Here is a 15,313-nt window from a genome sequence, read left to right on the forward strand (position 1 = left end):
GGGCCCAACATTCACTAGGCTTTGATGTGTTCCTTTGTTGTAATTGGTGCTAGGTTCATGGCTCCCAGATATATGACTCCCAGATATACGTGGAGTTTACCATTTTGTTTCCTTGAGCCTTTAAAACTCAGTGCAAATTTCAAAAAGAATGTTTTTAGCATTTGGCTTGACTACTCCTCTACTTGGAAAGTTAATGCTACTTAGACAAACTCCAGCACACCTGGATGCCTCAGAGACCCTAAAATGGGCCCAAAAGAAGGACAGGAAGGATATCTGCAAAAGCAATTCCGCAAGACTAATGTAAAAAAGCTGAAACACCAACTTAAACACGTAATGGAAGCACTGCATTAGCAGGACTGCCTGGCCCTCTCAGGATTTCCCAGCCCAGCCTCCACACGTAATTAATACCACATGTTTTCTTTATCATTCTATTTGTTCCGCAACAATCTCTTCCCAACTTTAACCCTGGCCTGCAAAGGCAGGAAAAACCCCTAGTAAACTTCAGATCCCTACATCTGAGAAAGGGAAAGAATGCTCCCCACCGCAAAGGACCACAGTTACAATTTACTAGGTAACCACACCCACCGCATTGCAGAAGCCATGAACTTGGCGCGGGGGTGAGAAGTGGGGAGAGGGAAGGGGGTAAGGAAGAAGTAGGGCGCGATTAAGACAGGAAACCCGAGAAAGCGAGCCCCTGCGGAAAAAGCCAGGAAACACTAGTCCGAACTGGCTGAGACCCCGACTCCAGCGGTCCCAAGTCCCGGCCTCCCCACCCCCACCGCCGCAGAGCCGCCTTCGCAGACACCTCCCAAGGCAGCTCGCAGCGCGGCAGGCAGCAGGCGCCAGGTGAGCAGCACCCTGCCGCGCCCTGGGCTGGGCCTGCCCGCGGGGAGGAGGCAGGGGTTAGGAGACCCGCAGGTGCCCAGACCCGAAGAAACCTCGTTCTGACGCTTCTCTCTCCTCCCCCCTCCCCCACCCCCACTGCCGGGCAGTGCTCCCGCTGCCGACCAGGGACGCTGCCCCAGTTTGGGGAAGAAGCAAGTTACATAAAAGCGGTCAGCTCCGCTGTGGAGCAAGGATGCTTTGTGCCCCGCGCACCTTACCGGTCCCACGCCGCACCCGCCAGCGACTGCACCCGGGATGAGCCCGCAGTCGCTGGGCGCAGGGCCCCTCCCGCAGCGGGCCACACGCCCAGGGCGGCGCCGCAGTGTCGCCCCCCGCCCTCCGCACCTCCCAGCACGGAAAGCTCGCTCCCTAGCGCTTGCCCCCAACCCCTGGAGTAACTTAAAACATGGCGCCCCGAAACGGGAATTTGCGCAAATTGGCAGAGAAAGGACGCGGGGACAGAGTCGCCCCTTTCGGCCAGGGCTCCGAGGGAGGCCCCCAGGCCGGAGGCCGGGCTCAGGCTACGCGCGCCGGCCCTGGTGATGCTTTGGAGCGCCGGGTGGAGCGAGCGAGTCCCCCGGAGCAGAGCGCAGTGCACTGATGGCCCAGACCGGCGGGGGTCCCGGGGCGGGCGGCAGTGGGGAACGCGGGCCGCGCTGCGCGCTGGGCTCCCGCAATTCAGGCGGCCGCGCGGCTTCGGAGCCACGCGTCAGCCGCACAGCCCAGCGCGCCTCGCCCCCAACCTCGGGGTCGTCCTTCGCACCTCGGAAACCAGAGACCCCCTTGGAATCCTCCCTCTGCGTGAGGCAGAAAAGTTACCTGGGGTCGGCCGGGAGGCCGGGCAAGCCGCGGTGTGGGGACCAGGCTCGGGCTCGCGTCCTGGTCGGCGGTGCGCAGGAGACGGCGTGGGGAGGAAGCCGCAGCCCAGGGCTGCTCGCCGCGGCTCCCCCCGCCCCCCTTGCAAGAGACACCGAGGCTCCGCGGAGCTGCGGCGGGGCCCACGCCCAGACAGGGTGCAAAGAAAGCCAACCTCGTCCCCACTTCCCTCTCAGGCGCGGGGGAGGGGGCCACCGCAGTACTTTAGGACAGTTATATTGGAACAGCCTTCTCCGTCCTGGCGCAGCATCAGGCTCAGGGGACAACGCCTGGAGACAGTTGCCAATAGCCTTAGCCTTTGCATTTCCACTTAGGTAACTGCTGGGCCTCTACATCCCCTTCTCTCCTCCTCCCAGACCCCCCTGTGGGAAAGGAGGGAGGGGTATTCCGGTGACCTTCAGGTGAGTTATTTATTGGCTTAGGGACTGCAGAGTTCCCCCCCACCACCCTTTTAAAATTCAAACTGGATGTGCCTTGCACAGGATGTGGGCTCCAGAAATGTTAATAGATAAGACTTAAATTAAAGCTTGATAAAAAGAGGTTTTCTAGTCTGTTAGCAATTCAGCTACTCTGTCCAACTCAACTACTCAGCTTTCTGCAGAAATGGAAAGAAGGGGAATCACACACTGACTTGTAGGTGAAAGAAGATGGTCACCTCACAGTCTTGAAGCTCTAATCACCTAACCAAGGCGTATTTATATAATAATTTTTAAGCCCTTTACAAACCACCCAGTCACCCCTTCACAAGCTCAAAGACAATAAGTGATGACAGAAGGATTCACAAAATATTGTATTTACCAATGCGTGCCAAAGATGTGATGCAAAATAAATGCCTGTGGTGGAGATGAGTAGGTTGATCTTTCAGCCAGGCCTCAGGAAGTGGGGAGACTTGACCTGGGGTTCTAAGATAAGGAAGCTTCAATAGAAAAGGGAGGTGGCATTTGATTACCCTGCCTTGGAAGGATCATCAAATTCTGTGAGGGACAAGATTGGAAAATTATCTTTACTGTATTGCTATAGAGTTTAGCAAACTACATTTTGTAGAAGACATGTTACTTCAGGAGATATTGAGTGAGAAAGTATGAATTAAGTCATTTAAAAAAAATAACCAGAGGGCACTTCAAAGATTGGAATTGATGGGCAAATACCAGGTTGGGAGGAGACTGTAGCACTGATCCAAGTGCCAAAGGTAATAAAGACCTAAACTCTTTCAAGTGATAGATAAAGTGACATTCCAAATATTGGATACATTGGAGGGTCACCTATATTGGCCTCCTTTCAAGAAATCTACATGAATATTAAAGACATACATATCACATGCACATGTGTGGCAGGATGTGTGTGTGTGTTACATAAAGATCTATGAATGAAGAAGCTCTCCTTTGAAAGTGGACTTGAACAAACCACGTTGTTTACAATAAACACAAAGTTGTCATTATCATTAGAGACACAGATGGGTTCATACTTCCATTCATTTTATTGCAGCATTTTTGTTAATTTTTTTTAATTGCAAGCAAATGTTCTCTCCATGACTCATGAATCTTAATCTTTGTGGTGATAAAAATCAATGATAGTATATGAATGACTTTTTCCTAAGGGGTAAAAAAGTTAGACTACTAGGTATTCTATTTCAAAAGTGAGAAATACATAGCTGGTTATCATAATAGTTCATGAGTTCAAAAATTGGAGTAAAAAACAGAGCTGCTGCAGAGTTTAATAGTAAATCTAGGAAATAATTATTATGAAACTCTTTGGGCTTGACCAAGGCTCTCCACTATTCTTTTGTATTTGTTTTTTCTAGCACAGGTATGGAGAAAAATAAATACCAAACACATGAACGACACATGAACAGGGCATACCTCCCTCGGCAACTGGCTTGCATCTCTGAAACAATGCTGTCTTCCTTCTACCTTGTTAACATCATGCAGGATCCCATCTTAGTCATCTCTGTCTCCCCACAGTGCCTTACTGGGTACATTGCAAGCCAAGCACTTATTTTTGCTAAATCAATGAACGGATATTCAATAGTGAAAGAACTACACTGACACTTTTCTTTAGGGTTCAGTTTTTTTTCAGATAGAAAGAAAATAAAGGACTAGTTCCAGAGTTCCATGTGCTTCAATAAATTAGGGATCCATAAAACTATAAGACATATAATGTCTGCTGAGTAGAAGCAATAAAAACCCAAATTCTCAATCAGCATAAAAAAAATAAGAGATCTTCCATTTGAAAAGAGAAGGAAAGTGACAAAGTAGAAGCAAGGTGGTGACAAAATTAGTTGTGCTTTCTTTTCTGGAGGTCTGATTTTTCCATATGTCCCTCTATTCACAAAGAGACCCATTTAGACCCCCAGATAAGTCTTTATTCTTGTCAATGCAAAACTCATTGTGCTTTTTCAAGCAGTTAAAGACAGAATAGTTCTTGGGCTCCCCGCCACCCGGGGGAATACCTTTCACACAGTCCCAAAGTTAGTGCTGATTTGGTACCAGAGTTCAGTACTTTAGACTCCTAGTTAACTACATCCAGACAACACTACTGGAATGTTATGCAAATGTTGAACTAATTTGTGAGAATTATTTCACTCCAGTTTAGGTCTTAAGATGTCCATTCTTGTCTCCTTCTCTATACTCAGGCTTGCTCTACAGCACACTAATTTTATTTATGTCCTTCCTATAATTGCTCTACTGGAAGCCTATAAGCCATTCTAACTTCTAGCCACAGTGCAGCCAATGGGTGCAGTTTTCTTCAGGTAAGATGGTGTACACCTATACCCACACTGAAGAATCAGGATCCCCTGTGAACCTCCATCCAACCACAAGCATCAACAGAATACTGACTCACTGGGACTCTGCGTCCTCAATAGCAAGGATAACATCAACATGATAGCTAAGGGAAGGAAGGACAGAATTTGCAGGTTGTATTGACAGCCATGTTGTCAGCCTCATGACCTGAGAAACCATCCAAAATTTCCCCTAAATACGAGGACTGAAGGAATAGGGATGCTTGACCAAATCCTCCAAATGTAAGCATGTACACTCATTTGTCCTCATTTATTTAATCTCAGCTGCTGCCTTAGTAAAATGTTAACGACACTTGCAGTAACTGGTTAAGGCTGATATTATGCTCAGAATCATGTCAGGCACGAGAATTGCATTTGAAATCAGAGCAAGACTTCAGCCACAGCATTGTTGGAGACCATAAATAAGAGAAATTCAGGGATGAATGCATGATTCAAAAGCAACAAGCTTATCCCTCTGAAATAAAAATTCATTTACGAGTTTCTAGGTTCTAAGAATAGTGTTAAGTTTATAGCTCATTAAGACTTCCAGATGCTGTCTTCATTCTGGTTGTGTATACACTACTTCAGGGGTCTGCATACATGCAAACCACAGATGCAAAATGAAATAAAAAGCCACTGATCAGTATGAATGCAACACACACTGTCTGTACAAAGACATGTATATTAGCAAGAGCAAGATTGGACATGCTAACCCCATCAAGAAAAGTCATTCCCATTCATCAGAAATTTGTATTTCCCTCCTTTCTTTTTATACTCTTATAATAATAGCCATAAAGGTGAGGCTAATAATTATTATGTGAGTTTCATTATATTAAAATATCCTTATTAATTATTTTTACATCCTCCACTTCTAGTATATTTTAGAAATGGGCCTGAGCACTTTTAAATCGAATAATTTCTAACAATAAAATCATGGGGGTTATTGCAATGCTCAGTTCTTTATAATGTTGAAAGAACAGAATAATTCTGTTCTTCTCTTAAATAAAAATGAGAATCCATAAGACCATTGGGGTGGGGGTGCTGGGAATTAAATCGAAGAGTGCTTTATCACTGAGTTATATTCCCAGACCTTTTAACTTTTTATTTTGAGACAGAGTCTCACTGAGTTGCTTAAGGCCTCACTGTTAACTTAGGGTCTCACTAAGTTGCTGAGGCTAACCTTGAACCTGCAATCCTGCTGCCTCAGCCTCCCGAGTTGCTGGGATTACAGGCATGTGCCACCAAACCTAGTACATTAAGAATGTTTTCCATTTAGGGATGGAGATAAATATATATATATATATATATATATATATATAGAGAGAGAGAGAGAGAGAGAGAGAGAGGAGAGAGAGAGAGAATAGCAAATATGAATAATGGGGGTTGGTCATCTGTAGTTTTATTCAATTCAACTCCCCAATAACATAAATTAAGAATGTTTTATACTGGGAAATTTTATATGCATGGTAAAATATAAAAGAATTGGAGTTGGTAATCTGTAATATTAAATTCAAGTTCCAAACAGATGATTGCTGCTGGGTTATGCCAAGATACTTAACATTTTAATCACTTCTCCCAAAATAAATGCCAGCGAGCCCCTCCATGTTGTAAATAATCCTAATCAGCCATTGTATTTCATTCCAACAGCTATCAATAAGAATTAACAGAGGAAAAAAAGAATGAGTAAGTAGGAAGAGGCATTCTGGCTTATTAACTTTCTAGTGCTATCTTCAGGTTTACATTGCCCTCTTTAGGCAAATGCAAGATGGTTAACTTTTAGACTAAGAAGTCTACAGTAATAACTACTCTGAGGGAAAAAAACAATGTCAGTCTTGCCTCTTAATTTGATTTCTCTTTTCCAACACTTTTCTCCTTTCCAGTGGCCACATGATGTGTATTTGCCAGCGTGGATACCACCTGAAAATGGGACTGCACTGGAATCCACAGCTTCCAGAATGCTCTGGAAATCAATGAAATATCATCTTCAATGTCTTTGTCCCTTGAAATAAATTTGTTTAATAGGTCAAAGCCATTTGAGAACCAGCCATAGTGGTTCAAGATGTTATTATGGATTTTCCTGAATATCCAAAGATGACTCATTTAAAGGTAATAGATTGGAAAAGAATATTGGAGTTTCTCAAACTAGGTTGCCTACAGTTTACTAAGTTACATATGTCAATAATAAATTTAGAAGGTGATAAACATATTCACACCATTTATATCAGAGTGCTCATTAATAATGCAAATTTATGAATTCAGCCCCAGACTAAGCAAATTAGAAGGTCTGGGATGGGGTCCAAAAAGCAGGCCATTATGAACAAGCTCTCCAGATGATTATAATTCCCATTGACTTTTGAGAGCCACTGATATAGGTGGCCAGCTGACGTCAGCAATCCCACAGGTGATAAGGGGTATACAGAGGTTCATAGAAGCTAGAACAGAAAAAAAAAAAATGGTATCGAAAAAGCCTCACTGTTACACCCAGGTGCCTGAATTGAAGACAGTCTACACCCCAACAGTCAGTTCACATTTTGCAGAAGAGTGATTGCTTGGATCCTGTCATTGTATGCATCAGGATGCAACAGCAGTTCATTAGCAGTAAGTATGGTAATAAATAACAATGAAAGATTGTTCTGTTCCCTGTTCCAGCAATAATTGCATTAGATGCCCATTTATTGAAGATTGCAGTAACAGTATAGCTCTGACCTTAATTCCTAAGCACACAAAACATCTTTACAAAGATGCCAAGAGATGTCTCATTAAAATGGGAAATTGGGGACTAATTGCTGGCATTTTGGGTTAAATATGAAATCTGACTGTCCTAAACCCATGAAATAGACACTTTAACATAATTAATACCTTTTGGTATAACATAATTAATGTAAAAAGGCATTTCTGTACTAATTAGTGAACCAAATTAAATAAATTGACCAGGGGGTACATCTTTCCATCCTTAAGCACAATGTAAGGAATTTTGTTTCAAAAAATATATACATTATTAATCAGTAAGTTAAATCAACAAGTTGGTGATGTTATTGAATAGGTATTGGGTTTTTCACATCAATTTGTAAGATTATTTTGATTTTTATGATTGATGAGACCTAAAAGCACAAGAAATTTGAGTCTGGTTTTATATTTATATATATCTGAAGCAACATGAGGAATGAGGGGCATCATAAATATCTTCTTTTATTAAAGTGGTGTTAAAGAATGAGATTTCAGGGCGAGGATATATAGCTCAGTTGGTAGAGTGCTTGCCTTGCGTGCACAAGGTCCTGGGTTCAATCCCCAGTACCACAGAGAGAGAGAGAGAGAGAGAGAGAGAGAGAGAGAGAGAGATTTCACTCATTAAAAGAGGGCCGCCATTCTAATATGGGCCACGCTGTGTTTGAGCAGTAGACTCTGCAGCTATAATGTTCAAAGAGACTGTGTTTGAGCAGTAGACTCTGCAGCTATAATGTTCAAAGAGATAATACCAGATGAGATCTGTGCTCTAGAAGAGATTCCTCTATCAAGAAGGCATTTGGGCAAGATCATCCATGTCCAACTCTAGATGAAATTGTTTTCCAAGAGTCTGTCACTCGGGAGCCAGGGCATTATTGATTCTACACTATTTGAGGTAGCAACTCCAATGTTGACTTTAAGAAGATATGTGTGCATTTATGTGTCTTTTGAATATCCTACAAAACTTCTCTATTATGGATTGAGATAAAATTTGGCACTAGTTCACTGCATGTTCTTCATCAATCTCATGATAGTATATACCAACTCTTTAGAAAGATTTCTTCTCTCATTTATCAACTGTAATCTATTTTGTGTCCTAATGTCTCTCATCTGACTTTTTTTTTTTTTTTTAACCTCTGAGCCAGGCTTTATTGAGTTAACTTAGGTGGCTGGGCATGATACTGTTTTTTGAGTCAAATTATAAATATCCAGAACAGAAAACCACTAAGCTTCTCTCTAAATTTTTCCCAGGTATCACAATGCCTATTTCCAAATTGAAGCCAACAAGTAATACATGTGCCACATTACATTCTAATGAGTGCCATTATGGCTTAATGGATACCCTATTAGGTAATGTTTTAGAATCACAGGGCCTTCAAATTTCCACTTTTGTCAATATCAGTATCAGCTGAAATATTCTTTCTATTCTTAATCATGGCTGAGCATTAGAAGAATCACTTGGGTTTTTAAAAACAGTAGATTTTTTAAAAATCATGTTATATGCATATGTAAATATACACAGGGAATTTCACCTTTAAGGAAAAAGAACCAATCAGATACAAATAAATGGATGAGTGAAAGGAAATCTAGCAGAGTAGAGGAAGGAGAACAGGGATGTCAGGAACAAAAAGGTGGAGATCATGAACTGAAATTGAATACCATGCATGTATGATTTTGTTGGGATGAACCTAACTACTATGTATAACTATAAAGCTCTAATAAAAATAAAGAAAGAAAGAAAAAAGAAAAATATAGCATTAAATTAAAAAGTATTCTGTTTTAATTTAGAATTTTTAATACAGTATTTTCCCAAGAAATAAATAATAATTTAAAAATTAAAAAAAAACACTAGCTAAAGTTAATTATCATGGCAGGGAGATAGGTACATATGGATTTGTGATATAATTATATATATATATATATATATATATATATATATATATATATTTAGCTGTAGGTGGACACAATACCTTTATTTTATTTTTATGTGGTGCTGAGAACCAAACCCAATGCCTCATGCATGCGAGGCAAGGGCTCTAACTCTGAGCCACAGCCACAGCCCTATATGATATAATTCTTTATACATTAGATATATTTGAAATATTTCATAATGTTATGATTTGGATGTGAAATGTCCCCCAAAAGCTCCCATTAATGCAGGAATATTCAAATATAAAATGATTGGATTGTGAGAACTATAACTTAATCATTATATCCTATTTGAATGGACTGACTGGGTGGTAAGTGTAAGCAGGTGGGGTGTGGCTGGAAGAGGTGGGTCACTGGAAGTAACCCCCCCCCCAGGGTTGTTTTTCCTGCAGCCCCTCCCCGCACTCTCTGTTTCCAACTCCACTAAGGCCTCCCCTGGGCCTTCCCCAAGCTTGCTGCTTTACCTGGCCCCAGAACAATAGAATCAGCCCATATGAACTGAGACTTCCAAAACCATGAGCCCCCCCAAAAAACTTTCCCTCCTCCAAGTTCTTCTTGACAGGTATTTTGGTCACAGCAATGCAAATGCTAACTAAAACACATAATTAAAAGTTTAAATTAGAAAAAAAATCTTTTAAATACTGATACTTGATGTGTACCCTGATTTGATTATAACACAGTCTATACAGACACGGCATTATCATTCTGTACTTGATATTAGCTCAAAACCTCTGGGTAGTGGGGCCCAAGCAACAGTGTACTCTAACATCTTCCCAAGTGATTTGTATGTGTAGGCAGAGTTGAGAAACAGGAGTGATAGAGGACTGAAGTACAATATTTAAGAACTCCTCAAAAATCATTCATGTCTGTCAAAGAGATACCTGCACACCCATGTTTATTGCACCACTGTTCACAAAAGCCAAGATATGGAATCAGCCAAGGCTTCCAGTAGTTGATGAAGAGTTATAAAACATTAAAATATATATATATATGATACACACACACACACACACTGTGGAATTCTGTTCAGCCATTGTGGCAAAACACATGGCACTGGAGGACCATCATGTTAAGTGACATACGCTGGGTACAGAAGACAACACCACATATTCTCATATGTGAAGCTAAAAAGAGGTTGAACTGATAGAAGAAAAGAGTAGAAGAGGTCACTAGAGGCTGGAAAGGATGGGAAGCAGGTGGGATCATGAGGACCTAAATAGAATTAGATTTGAGGAATTGGCTCTAGTGCTCTTTAGCACAGCAGGGTGACTCTGGTCTACAGGAAATTTTTGAGAGTTTCAAAACAACTAGAGTAATCCAAAGGTACCCAACACTTAGAGATGATAAAAGTTGGAGGAGAGGGCAATGCTGGTTACTCCAATTTGATCATTAAACATCACATACATATATCGAGTTATCACATTAGACTCCGTAAACATGTATAGATATTGTGTGTCAATTTTTAAAATTCTGAAAAAAAAAGAATTTCTCAGAAGAAGGATGTCCTAAAAATAAACACTAATAGGAGGTACTTATTTATATTTTTAAGAGATTACTCATAGTACTTGGTAAAAGGTACTAGATTAAACATGTCTGTGCCCCACCTCTACGAAGCGAGCCGTTTTGGAGCACACAGGGGGCATGCTTTGGCAGTGTCTGCCATCAGATTTGTTGGTGCTCACACTAGGGAAAACCTATTACTGTTCCTGGCTGCCCCCTTCCGAGTAATGTGTCAATAAAATGCTGGCATATTTCACAATTGGCATAAAGAACTCACATAGCACACAAAATATCATGACTAGAATTTCAACAACTCTTCAAACACCCCAATGAAAAATGAAATATCACCCATGGTTTAATTCCAAGTTCCTGTGTGATGTGGAGAAGATACTCATGAGCACTCATTATTTTAGGTGATAAGTGATAGAAGGTTCTGGTATGTACTTTGCGATGAAATACATAAGAATGGTTGAGAAATTGGAGGAGTCTGAGGGAAATTGTGTCTAAACAGAACATGAACATTTTATGAATTGGCTCTAGTGACGGTCCCCCCAGGGTGTTCAGGTGCCGGGATAACTACATCATGGTACCTTCACACATTCATCTCTGCTGTTATCCTGGGACCTTTGTAATTGTCCTCCAAACAAAAGATATTGTGAGTCTCGTAAAACATAAACCAGACCATGGCACTCATTTGTTCAAAGTCCCCCAAGGCCTCAGGACCTGCGTTATCTGCCAGTCACCTTACTCAATCACTGCATCCTGACAGCATCTACCAACCACGTTCCCTGGTCTCTTTGCCTTTCCGTGGTTAACCAGGCACGTTTCCACCTTCGGCTTTTGTACCAGCTCTTCTCTCTAATATGCTAAGACCCTCACCTGCTTCCAGTGTTTGCTCACGAGTCAATATTCAAAGAGGCCTACCCCCCATTTCCTTAAGATAATCATGACCAGGCTTCTGTGTGATCAAGGCTTGGTCTCAAACTTGGTGCTGTTAGGAGGTAGAACCTCTAAGAGGTGGAACAGAATGGGAGATCTTCAGGTCACCGGGGGCATAACTTTTAAAAGGATTGTAAACCCCCTTTTCTTCCTCTTTTTCACTTCCTGGTTATGAGGTGCGTGATTTTGCTCTGCCACCTGCTCCTTCCAGTGACTAACCACAGGTCCCCAGTCAGGGGAGAACTGACTGTGAACTGAAACCTCCAAAACTGGTGAGCCAAAGTAAGCTTTTTTCTTTGTAAGCTGATTATCTCAGGTGATTGTTGTAGTGACAGAAAGCTGACTCATACAACAGCCTCCCCCTCCCCACTCCTGCCCCCTTACTTTATTTGCATTTTTTTCTTGTTGCCTGACAAACCATTTCATTTCCTTATTTATTATGTTTAATGTCTGTTATTATGTTTAATGATGTTGCTCTCACAAAAGAAGGGGCCTCCTATCCTCCAGGTGTCCCAGTCACCTAGAACAGTCCCTGCCAAAGGAGAAGCGTTAGGATTCAGACTCTAAGTGTCCACCAAAGGCTTATACATTAAAGGCTTGGTCCTCCCCATCTAATGGCACTATTAGGAGTGGTGGTTCTTTAAGAGATGGGGCCTAATGGGAGGCAGTTAGGTCTTTGGGTGTGTGCCCAAAAGGGAATATGAGGACTTTGGCCCCTTCTTCTCTCTCTCTTTGCTTCCCAGCCACCAAGAGGGGAGAAGCTATGCCTCACCAAGTGTTCCCACCATGATGTTCTACCTCACCACAGGTCCCAAAGCAGCAGAGCCAGCCGATCATGTACTGAAACCCCTGAAACCATGAACCAAAATAACTCTTTCCTCCTTTAAGTTATTTTTCTCAGGTGTTTTGTCACAGTGATGAAAAAAAAATGACTAACACAGAGGCATTCGGTCCATGTGTGTTGAATGGAAAAATGAAAAGAGCAGCAGGGAGTGCAAAATATGGGGCTCTGTGAGAAGGTGATTCGAGGGCCAGGTTCAGAATTGAAAGTTAGACTGCCCGGGATTGAGATTAGACACAAGGAGGGGACTGGGAGAGGAAAACTAAACCTAAGAGGGAGGGATGGATATATGATAAAAATGTGTATGGTGTAGATATTTGACACATATTAATCCTCCCTTATTTGTGGGGGACACACACCAAGACCTCAGTGGATGCCTAAATCTTCAGATAGTACTAAACCCTGTATAGACTACATTTTCCCTGCAGACCTTTGATAAAGTTTAATTTGTAAATTAGGCACAGTGAGAGATTGACAACAATAACTAACACTAAAATAGGATAACTACAACAATATACAGAAAGATACATATGGTCTCTGTCAAAATATCTTATTATAATTATACTGTACTCACCCTTCTTTCTGATAGCAGGTAAGTACGGAAAGCAAAACCAGGGACCTGGGAGGACTCCTGCATATTGCTTCCATCCAATGATGGAACTGATATGGGCAAAACCACCCTAAAAACCTCCCAATCCTCACTCCTGAACCGACTCAGGTGACACCAGCAGGGCCCCCTTCCATCATCCACCCAGAGATAAGAGCACAGAGTGGTGGAGCCACCCCTCTGCATGGGCCACTGGGACCTTCCCTAACAGCAGGGGGACGATGAGCATTTATCTTCTCAGGACAAAAGAAAATGTGCAGGGATCTGGGCAGGGCTGTCTTTGCTCCTGTGCCCAATGGCAATGACCACCGCAGTGGAAAATGTCAGATCATCTGAAGCAGAAGTTTCCAGGCTAATATTAGTTCTCATATCAATGGATGCCGTGGTGATATTTATGAAGATTTGGCAACAATCAGGTAGTGGATCCTTTTCAGAGAGGCTGGTGAAGGAATAGAAGTCGCAATCCACCCTCCGCCCTCACACATCCCTCTCACCCCACTTACTCCCATGAAATGGCTCACTTCTTTTGATTGTACTTGGCATGCCCATGGAAGATGAATTTTAGAGTGTATCATTTCGGGCTCGAAGCCTGGGCTGTCTTTCCATGTGGTCTGCATTAAGGTTTTATTTGGTGATTCACGGTCTTCTTTCAAACATCACCCTTCATCTTGCCTACTGATCCCCAGACGTTTCTTCCACCAGGACACCCAAGTTCTAGGGCCTCCCACCCTCCTGGAGGGATTGTCTCTCTGTAGTAGCCATTTACTACTTTATTGCTACGGCCATCCTTCAAACGTACGTTAGGAATTAGGGGTGAGGATAGGGATATCCTAACCCCTCCTCCACCCCCACCACTAGATGGCAAGCTCTGTGAGGGCGGTGGCTCTCTCCTACTCAGGTTTGTGTTTCCCCATGTCAGGAACAAAGCGTATTAATCCTAATAGAAACTGAAGGAAGCCCAGCACTAGGAGCTACTGAGCTTGGAGAACAATGCCACTCATCAGGCAAAATGGAAATCCAGGCAAGGCATCTTCCTGACTCTCCCTGATCTCCTTGTGGATCTATTACCAAGTCCTGTGCATCTCCCTGGATCTGTCCACATCCCTTCTATGTCCTGTAATTAGTGTCTCCTTGGGCCTCTAATCCACTTCCTACCCACATGAGTAAGTTCTCCCTGACCCTTCCAGGGTGCTCTCTGTCACACCTGCCACCACATTCCTACCCCTGGTTCTCAGGGAAAGGGCAACTCTCCTCAGTGCCCAGAGTGCTCCCTTCCTATGCTCCAGGCAGCTGGGCCACCTTTCCATTCTTCGTTTTCAATGTCCCTAATGAGATCACGCATCCTCATGAGAGGGGTCTGGTAGAACCAGTCCCTTGGCTTTCCCGTGGTCTCCACTGCGCCCAAGCACTGTCTGTGTGACCACTCAATCAACCACTGTCTCCTTTCACTAGAATCAAGTCCCAACGAGGAACCTGGGCCACTTCAGCCCACCACTGTGTCCCCAGCCTGAAACCATCTGGCATGAGGGAGACAGTGAATCATTTTGATAAACAAATATTGATGGGCTTCCATTATCGGAAATAGTACAGCACCTAAATGTTCAGTTTTAGCCTGTTCAGCAGGTAGCCAAGGACTCCCTATTTCTGCAAAATGTAAAAGAACAAGCAAATAATTAGACAAAAAAAAAAAAGTCAACAAGGTTTTTTCAGATCTTGGACACTTAAGTGAGACTTATAATAGACACTCAAATATCCAAATATTTATCTACAGCATTTGCAAATAGGGACTGAGCACCAACTCAAGGTGGGGGACAAGTCAGGCCATTAATGGTATTTTATCTTTCAAGAGCCCCAACCAGGCCACATCCCCTAGTGGCAGAGCTGGAGTAGGAATATTTGGTGTTGAAATGCTGCCCCAACAGAGAGGGAGAATGGAGTGACCCAACTCTTTGGTGCAGTGGCTCAACCTCTGAATTGCATTTGACTGACTTGCATTTGTTCCCTGGATTACCAGCATTTAATACTGTTAAGAAAGCCAGAGAGTAGGGCTGGAGTTGTGGCTCAGTGGTAGAGCTTGCCTAGCATGTGTGAGGACCTGGGTTCAATCCTCAGCACCCCATAAAAAGAGAAATAGAAATAAAAATAAAAGGTATTGTGTCCATCTACAACTAAGAAAAATATTTTTTTAAAAAAGAAAGAAAGCGCAGAAAAATGAGAGACATCTATACGGTGA

At 42.8% G+C, this 15,313-nt stretch overlaps 1 protein-coding gene and 1 long non-coding RNA gene across 5 annotated transcripts in view; one reads left to right on the top strand and one right to left on the bottom strand.

Annotated features, from left to right (window-relative positions):
* Positions 1-15,313, bottom strand: part of Epb41l3 (erythrocyte membrane protein band 4.1 like 3) — a 228,260-nt gene that overhangs the window by 141,472 nt on the left and 71,475 nt on the right. Inside the window, exon 1 of one of the 4 annotated variants that reach the window (XM_040274909.2) lies at positions 1,705-2,053. The exons of 2 other annotated variants lie outside the window; for them this stretch is intronic. The gene's annotated coding sequence lies outside the window, so the exon portion shown is untranslated. Of the gene's footprint in view, positions 1-1,103; positions 1,228-1,704; positions 2,054-15,313 lie in introns of those variants that run through there. One more of the 4 variants, XM_040274911.2, reaches the window with a different exon arrangement.
* LOC110596974 (uncharacterized) lies at positions 447-6,583 on the top strand. The gene is made up of 2 exons (XR_002482825.3): positions 447-846; positions 6,421-6,583. It is a non-coding gene; the product is annotated as an uncharacterized LOC110596974 (long non-coding RNA).

The sequence above is a fragment of the Ictidomys tridecemlineatus genome, chromosome 13 (genome assembly GCF_052094955.1).
Source record: "Ictidomys tridecemlineatus isolate mIctTri1 chromosome 13, mIctTri1.hap1, whole genome shotgun sequence".
Classification (NCBI taxonomy): domain Eukaryota; kingdom Metazoa; phylum Chordata; class Mammalia; order Rodentia; family Sciuridae; genus Ictidomys; species Ictidomys tridecemlineatus.